General features: G+C 42.2%; 2 protein-coding genes across 13 annotated transcripts in view; one reads left to right on the top strand and one right to left on the bottom strand.

Annotated features, from left to right (window-relative positions):
* Nucleotides 1-8770, bottom strand: part of LOC309656113 (uncharacterized protein) — a 761916-nt gene that overhangs the window by 17584 nt on the left and 735562 nt on the right. The window contains exon 7 of the transcript XR_014261136.1: nucleotides 5767-5819. The gene's annotated coding sequence lies outside the window, so the exon portion shown is untranslated. The remainder of the gene's footprint in view (nucleotides 1-5766; nucleotides 5820-8770) is intronic.
* The window catches only part of NPAS3 (neuronal PAS domain protein 3), an 858029-nt gene that overhangs the window by 690320 nt on the left and 158939 nt on the right, over nucleotides 1-8770 (top strand). The window lies entirely within an intron of this gene.

Genomic DNA, 8770 nt, shown 5'->3' with positions numbered 1-8770 from the left:
TGGTTGTGGTACCAACCTAAGGGAGAGCTCAACAGGGTACATTTGAGTTTGGGCAGAGTCGATGAAATATTTAATTAACTGCATCCTTCATTTGCATGTGATGTATCAAAGAGGTCTTACTGGGATACTGAATCTTCTTCCTTGCTACCCCAGCTAGCAACAAGGGATCTAATTAGGATTTTAGACCTTGGCATAGACACTATCTCTTATGACGATACCACAATGAAATTAATAGGTTTTAAAACAGTAAAAGATTGGTTAGTCTCACAACCTCTAATGAAGATAGTATCTGTGTAACTGATAAGTCTCAGAGGCAAGTGAAGATAATGCCTGGTGAAAGAACCAAATGGTAACTGACCTTCTAGGTGTTGACGGAGTCCAGTATGTCACCTTTAAGCCGTACTTGAGTGGGTCCTTTTTACTTAGCAGCGGTTCTCTAAGCTTAGTGAGTTTAATATTCATAAGAGTCACATGGGGCCCTTGTGGTTCAAGAGGTCTAGATTGGAGCCTGGAAATACACATTTTGATCCTCTACCAGTTTTGATGCTGGTGATCTTTAGACTATAACTTTTTCAATGGTGATGTAAGCCACTAGACACAAAGGAATTAAGAGGCACTCAGAGGACACTGGGTCAAACATGGGAATTGCTAAAATGTTAAACATATGTGTGAGAAATTGCAATGTTCCCCACGTTAGTTTCACTTCAGTGACTGTTCTGTCTGTGGAGGTGACTCTTAGCCCTGGAAGTGGACTCCTTTGGCCACCGTTTCCAGAGTCTCTGGTTTGGGCCTCCCCAGAGACCCAGGATCCAAGTCCCGTTCCTCATACACAGGGGTCCCTACTTTGACTCCACATTGCTCCATTGTTTCTTGACTTCTCCTGCAGTCTTACAGAGGGGAAGTCCTTTTTCTTTCATCAGCTCATGCTCGAAGGTACTTCATTATACTAGGTTGAAATTATTGCTAATATGCTAAACTAACGGACTGAAAACTGCCCTACTGAGATAACCTTGATAAGCCAAGTGTCTCGTTTTGTAGGGAAAGATCTCGAGTCCATGGAGTTTGGGCAGCTTGTAGCCAAGCCAGAACTAGAGTCCACGTCTCCTTAAATCTCTCTCTACTACTCAGGCTTACCAAAGAATATTTAGCTTATTGTCTGAATGCAAAATTATGTCAAAGAAATCGAGTGCCAACCATCTCTGGTCCTGGAATAAAAAGCACCTAGAATTATTTGTTAGTACCATAACCAAGCTCATCCAGAAAGAAAAATATATACTACAGCCCCTTCAGAGCCAGCTTAGTTGCCAGAGAAATTGAAGGGGATGTAACGATGCCTAAAAAAGAGTTCAGAAGCAGTTTGTTTCTTCCCAGGAAACTCTTAAGTCAGGTCAAAATAACAAAATGTTGGTCCTTTCAGGGTGCCTTGCACATTACTAAGCCCTGGTGCTACTAAAATTAAATACATGGTGTTTCCAAAATGTCAGCAGAGCATGCATCCCCCGACCCAGATTTATATGTTGAAGTCTTAATCTCCATTGTGATCTATTTGGAGGTGAGGCCTTAGGGGAGTAACTAGGACATGAAGGTGGAGCCCTCACAAGTGGGATTAGCACCCATATGGGAAGAGACATGAGAGAGATTAACTCTTTCTCCACTGTGAGGATATAGCAAGAAGGTGGCCATCTGCAAACTAGGTCTCACCAGACACCGAATCTGCTGGCAACTTTGATCTTAGACTTCCAGCCTCTAGAACTGTGAGAAACAAAGCTTTGTTATGTAAGCCACCCTGTCTATGGTAATTTGTTATGGCAGTCCAAGGTGACCCAGACAGTATGCATAATAAGTGCACATGATAAGGGTAGTAGCCAAGGGCATTAGGGAAGCAACTAATGTTAAATTCAGGCAGAAGGAACAAATTTGCTGTGGGTACCTCACTGTGCCTGGAGATGAGGAGTTTTGTGAGGATGCAGGCATGGCAGCGACAGTGGGCACAGGAAGGAGGCAGTGTGTGAACCAGGGAATGTTGAAGGCAGTAATTCCTGGGAGTTTGTGACATGTGGAGGCTAAGTTGGGGTTGGGGGGTGCCTTTCTCCAACATAGCGAATCCAGGAGGAGGAGCAGGTTTGGGGGTGTGGAGAGGAACGAGCAAGGGAGCTTTGACTCACTCCACTTTGGGGCAGATTAAGTTGCAGAGGCCTGGGGGATATTAGGATAGAGATGTGGAAAAGGGCTCTCCAAGTCTGAGGTTTCAGGAATGTCCATGGTAGTGAACCATCAGTATGACGGTAGCTGAAGCCACGGGTCTAGAAAAGACTGGTTAAGGCTGTGGTTCTCAAACTGTGGTCCCAGGCCAGCAGCAGCAGAATCCCCTGGAACTTGTTTTTCTAAATGTGAATCCTTGGGCCCCACCCCTAGACCTGTTGAATCAGAATGTCTGGGCTTAGGACCCAGTCATCAGAGTCCAGCCCCCCAGGTGAGTCTGATGTATACTCTAGTTTGAGAAGCACTGGTTTAAGGAAAGTGTAGCATGAGAACAGCTATAGAGCTGGTGGATAAAGGGGGAGCCCATGCAAAAGTTCTTCAGATGTGGACAGAGGGGTAGGAAAGGCAGCAGAAAGGTGACGTGGTACCATTTAAAGATAGGGGAGTGTTTTGAGTAGGACGAGCGGTTAGTAATGGCCAATGTGCAGGGGCCAGATAGGAAGAGGCCTACGACAGGCCCATCAGATCTGCCAGTTAATAGATTGTTGGAGATTTGGCTTGAGCGGTTTCGGAGCAGGCCATCCGAAGGCCAGTTTCCAGAGGGTTGCTGATGGAAGAGGGTGTGAGGAAGTGGGGATGAGGAGATTAGATTACTTTTTCAACAATCTTTTAGCTGGGAAGGGAAAAAGGGGAGAGAGGAGGACGAAGACCAGGGGAATTTTAAGCTGGAGGAGAGGTATCTTTTCAAGATGTATAAGCCCTGGGTTTGTTCGTGGACCCACAGGTAGGAGTCAGGGAGGAGCAGAGGTGGCAGACACAGAGGCGGCAGAGCAGAGTCTCACCTTGGATATGGCAGTGACCTCCCATCGGGCTTCCCCTTCCCCAGACTCTCTTGGCCCCAATTTAGAAGTTTAATCACAGCCTTCTTTTAATTGTGACAGCACCAGCATCACCTAATAAATATCAGACACAGCCCAGATTTAACATCCTGTATGAGCCATGGAACCATCACTGTACCCTCCAGACATGCTCATGCCCTGGACTTGTCTGGTCTCGCGGCCTCTCTGTCGCTGCATCCCCACTATCCTCTGCCGGCTCCCTGTGGTCAGCTTGGAGAATCTCTTCTTCTGGTCCTTAAAGACCCATCTTCTCTGTGAAAGTTTCCCTTCTCCCCTAGGCAGCATGAGTTGGTTCTTCCTGCCTTTAGCCCTGTGTAGACCTCCCTCTCTGCCATGTCTCACACTGCATTGCAGCCACGCCCTCATGTATCTGTCTCAGGGACTGTAAAACCTTGGAGTGGAAACACAACTGGACCCCACTTGCCTTTGATTCCACTGCCCTGCACAGTGTCTGCCCGTGATAGCGGCTCACTGGAAGTTCATGAAGGATCACGTGCTCAGTTTCAGCATTAGAGGTTCACTAGTCCGTCTGTGTTATTTGCCTGCCTCAAGTCTCGAAATCTGTCTGACTACAGAAGGAAGTTTTGCAAAACTGTAGCAGTTTTCCTTCTAGGATAAAGGGTTTCCTCGGGTGTGGGTTTCATTACTTGAGCTGGAGTTTCCTGTTGCCCAAGTTACTCACCAGTGACATATGAGGACCTTTCCAAAGCCGCGCTTAGCCTGGGAGAGTTTCTAAAGAAGTCTAGGTTAAATCTTGAGAATCAAATAGCCACCACCAAGAGACTGTAAAACATGGATATTCTGACCATGCACCAAGGCAGCACAGCCATTTGATGCAGGGATCCAAGACTCACCAGTCAGACAGTCCTCCTCAGAGCCACACAATTGTGAAATTCCAGAATTCCATTGCCAGGCACACCAGGCCCCTCAATTTCAAAACCAGGCACCACGATTAAACACTCAAACTGAAAATCTCCTTGCCAGTTAAGAAATTTCCAGCGTCTTCGTTTCCCTCCTGCTACCAGGCTATCAGCAGGAGGAGAACATGCACGATAACACTGTTGTGTGCACGTACGTGTGTGCATGCGCGTGCACACACACACACACACGCACACAGGGTAATTGCAGGTTTAAAGATCGAAAGCATTGGTCTTATTCGCTCTTCTTCTACTAGAACCGTTATATCTATATTTGTTTTCCTTCAGCATCACTGTAGACAGAGGCATTTTATTTTTTCACGGTAAATATAATCTTTTTATTACAGGCTTGAGAAAAGCATCTCTCTAAAGTTGTGGTGTAATAACACTATTTTTAAAACGTTTTCTTTGAGGTCACTTTTAGTACTGGCAGTAAAGAATGAGTTCCCAATAATGATCTAAAGACAATGAGAAGTGAAACTTTTTCATTGAAAATTAGTGAGGAATCTATAATTAATTTTTAAATTTTCATCTTCAGTACTGAAATCTCTAGTTAAAATGCAAAGCACTCACTCTATCACGCCATTTCTAACTTTGTAATAAACGACCCAAGAATCATTTCCAGCTTGCTGGACCCAGTTGGTATATTTAGAAAGTATCCATGGGTTTAGACTTATTTAGCACATCATTTATAGGGTCAATTATAACTAATTTTTCTCCCCATATGATGTCGAAGAAGTGATCGGAAGAAACTTTTCCATGTAGTGTCAGCTTTGTTCACTACTTTAAAGAATTTTCAAGCTTATAAAGCCCTGCTTTTTCATCAAGGGAAAAAATAGATTATATATCGTTCAGGAAACAGAAAAAAAAATTATAAGGAGATTTTGCCTATTGAATGTAATGGATTGTCAGGAACCCCTGACATTATTCTACAGGAGAGGCCACATAAAATCAATACATCTTAGGCGAGGGTTTAATTTATTTGTAGGTCCTTACAACAAATGACTTACCTTTTTCGTTTGCCGTTTTTCTTTTTCACTTTTGTACTCATGAGTAGCTACGGTTTTTATCTGTCTCATTATTTAGCACAAAACAAGATGATCGTTCATTATTACCGTATATTTTTTAAGGAGAATGATTGCCACGCATGAAGAAAACATCCAAGAATCTAGAAGTTGTGCTAAACATGGTGGTCGTAAAGCACTGCCTTCTGCCCACTTGCCTAAGATGCAGAATCTACTCCACCAAGGAGCTGGGCCCGATCCCCAATCACATGCCGTTCTTTCTCATTCCTGTGCCTCTCATGAAGAGGTTTCCCCGCCATGCTGCCTAGCTCCTGTAGGGTTAGTGGCTTATTTGAAAGGAGGGTGCTTTAAAACGTGCAACTTTGTAAAAGGAAGGAAAGGATATTAAGAGGACTTGTTTTTGATAGTGTTGATTCTGTGTTGGTGATGTGGTCTATCAAAGAATTTGGAGTGAAAAGTATTGGACATTTCCACCTACCAAACACTTGTGACTGCCTGTATTCAGTCTAGTAAAAGTTTCCTTTTTATATTATATTTGGAAAGTTTTCTTTTTGGTGTTAAATCAGTATTAAAGACAATTATTTGATGCTCATGGTCAAACAGATGGGTGGTTAGTCCTCCATCTGTTTCTCCCAAATCATGACTCTCCATGGGCCTGGCTGTGTAGGGGGAACCCTCCAGAGTCAGTACCAAGCTGTGTTTGATCTCAGTTCTTCTACTTACCATCTGTGTCATGTTGGGTTAACTCGTAACATCTCTCTCCTTAGCTTTCTCATCTGTAAAATGGAGAAAATAATATTGCCAGCCATGTAGTCCTGTTCAGTGGATTAAATTTCAACTGTACAATACATATCGTACATGGTAGACAAAAGCACTCAATAGACATGGGCTATTATTATTTTTCACTGCCAATGAGAACTTTGCATTTGGTAGGTGCCACACCAGAGCTTGGCTCCTTCGGTGAAGACTTTCAGGCCAGAATTAGAAAGGCCCAGCCTCAAATGAGGAAGTTGAAGCTGTGTAACTGTTAGAAGAAGCATTTCAAAGCAATTCTTTACAGTGGTAATGGATGTGGCAAATGTGTGGATTTTGTTAGGATTTCTTCTGACAGCCATGAACACAGATATATTTTAAAGTAATGTAACTGTCCTAAATCTCAAGCAGGGAATACAATGACTTCTAGCATTATTTTTCACTTCTCCAGTGACACTCTAGAAGTTAGATTTGATAAATTCCTTAGAAGTTATTTGACTTAGAAAGGGCCCTGTACCATTTAACCTTGGTTTTGTTCTGCTCAGACCTGTGTCCAAGGCCCATCCAATGTAATACATCAAAAAGGTTAATACGCCAAAGCCTTCCCAGAACATGATTCCCTAGGACCGCTTTTAGGGAAAACGACCTTAAAGCGAGGCTTTTTGAAACATTGGTAGCTATTACCACGCCAGGTTTAAGATATACCGCTTTCAGCCCATTTCTCCCCTGTAGCAAAAAGTATAAGAGAAAAAGCCCAGAGTATCAGGAATCAGCAAAGGTAGATAAATATACATAATTTTCATTGGCTTGGCCCATCTCAAGAAATAGAAGCTGGAGACAAATGTAGAATATCAAGAATTGTGCTGCTCTTAAAAACTATTAGTTCTGCTTTATATTCATGATCACTGATACTGCCAGGTATGACATCATCTGAAAAAAATTGTCTAGTCTTTTTGTGTTCTTCTTAAGAAAGTTATAATTTACTTAGCTCTTCTGGAAACGCTAAGGACTTGTTGGTAGTTTATATAACATGGCCTCTAAAATGGAATTCGCAGTAAAGACGATGATAATAGATTCAAGGGTCAAAAGTTTATATATTCTCCTCTTTGTTCCTGGTCAAGAAGATGGCCTTTTCTTTCTGAGTTCAGAAACATGAGGGGCAGTTTTGGGCTTTCCCCAAACTAAGTTGCCCTCTGCGACACGCTCTTGCATGAGCTACCAGATGAGGGTTGGAGCAAGAATATAAAGCTTTTCACATCAATAATTATCCTTTTAGAATCTGCTCTCTTACATGATCCTCAAAAAACCAGCTGCCAGGTAGGCATTTTTAAAAGAGAAAAGTAGAAGTGGTACCTGACTTGACCGAGGTCCCTTAGGAACTTAGGGGTAACATGTAAACCGAGGCATAGGTCTCCCCATCCTTGGTTCCATGTTCCTTCCACTAGATTGTCTTATCGCTTATCATGTTCTGAAATTACCACTATGACTTTCACAAACGTGACTCTTGTTTGCTCCCCATCCCCGCTCCCCAGGGAAAATAGTATCAAGGGAACCTGTCTCAGGCAGACCAGGTTTAGTAGATGCTATATGTAAATCACATTGTCCCTATCAGACAAGTGGCCTGTAATATTTTCTTGGAAGATCTACTCAAAGGCTATGTGGTGCTCATCTTTGCAATATGTTCTGACATTTCCTTGACCTTGTTTGTCTATCCATTGACACAGTTTAAAGAATCTCTCCAAAAATATTTAAAGTGCTCATTTTTGAAGAATTAAAACTCCAAATTCTTAAATTTAAGAAATCGTTCCCAAGAGAAGAAGCTTATAAAAATATTTATAACACCATTTGATTTCAAACATAATATTTTATGTGTAAATTGGTCATGAAAAATTAATCTTCTAATCAAGGGCAGACTCTCATTCATTCATTTATTTGGTGAGCAGTAGCAAAGGCCTACCAAGTCCAAAAAAACTACCCCATATTCTTTGGGATTAGTGGGGAGAGGGAGGTATTGTCAGAGGAATAACATGAAAAACAAAGTTCCTGCTCTCTATGAGTTGAAAATCTGGTTGTACAAGCACTCAAACACGAACCGGCCAAATTTTTTAAATGTATATCTGTAGAGAAAATTCCTGGAAGGAATGTACCAAAAGGTTATTCGTGGTTCTCTCTGGGTGGTAGGATAACAAGTGACGTTTAGTATCTTCTTTGTAATTTTTCATAGTTTCTAAATTTTCTAAAGTAAACAAACATGTATTTCTTTAATAACGGGGAAAAAAACGCTTGAAAATCCATTTAAGATGACATCACTGTAAGAGTGGGTTTGATAGCTTTTCCTACAAAAGGTTATCACTCACTTTTCCTTAGTTTCCATTCTGTCATCTGATCTGCTACTTCTGAGCACAAAAGATTTGAGCTGTAAGAGACCTTTATGAGCCCTCCCTGCGGTAATCAAACAAGGCCCATTACTCCTAAGAATGCACATTTCCTTGCTGTAATGTTCACACCTTCATAGCTTTAGTTCTAGGTCCATAGGAAAAAGCATAGTCACTACCCTGATCATCAAGCTGCAAGTGTTTGACTGACAGACTAGTCAGTTTCCTCACACAGCTGTCCAAAGGGCTTCTGTAGTTGAGCACATCTGGCTAAGAAACTGTGAGTTTTAACTCTCAGGTTTGTCATCCAGCACCACTGGCCCCATAACTATTACTGTTTTTACCACTAGGGGGTGACTCCTTTGACTGTGTCTCAGCTTATGAACAATGTAGGAGTAGTTCGGACCCATTTTTAACTCTAGTTCTGGTACCTTTCTCCTGATTGGGGGGGGTCCAAGCATCCCCTCCCCACTGTATATTTGCATTTAAAGCTCTGGTGATGTAAATACAGTACAACTATACTCTTAATTTTCTTGGTGTTTACCTCTATCTATAGTGTCCTGATATTTTTCCTTTCATTAAAAATAGATCACCATTGT

This window comes from Balaenoptera physalus (genome assembly GCF_965194825.1).
Source record: "Balaenoptera physalus genome assembly, chromosome: 2".
NCBI classification, from domain to species: Eukaryota; Metazoa; Chordata; class Mammalia; order Artiodactyla; family Balaenopteridae; genus Balaenoptera; species Balaenoptera physalus.
Note: the sequence above shows the minus strand (reverse complement) of the source record. Positions and strands in the feature narration are given on the sequence as shown.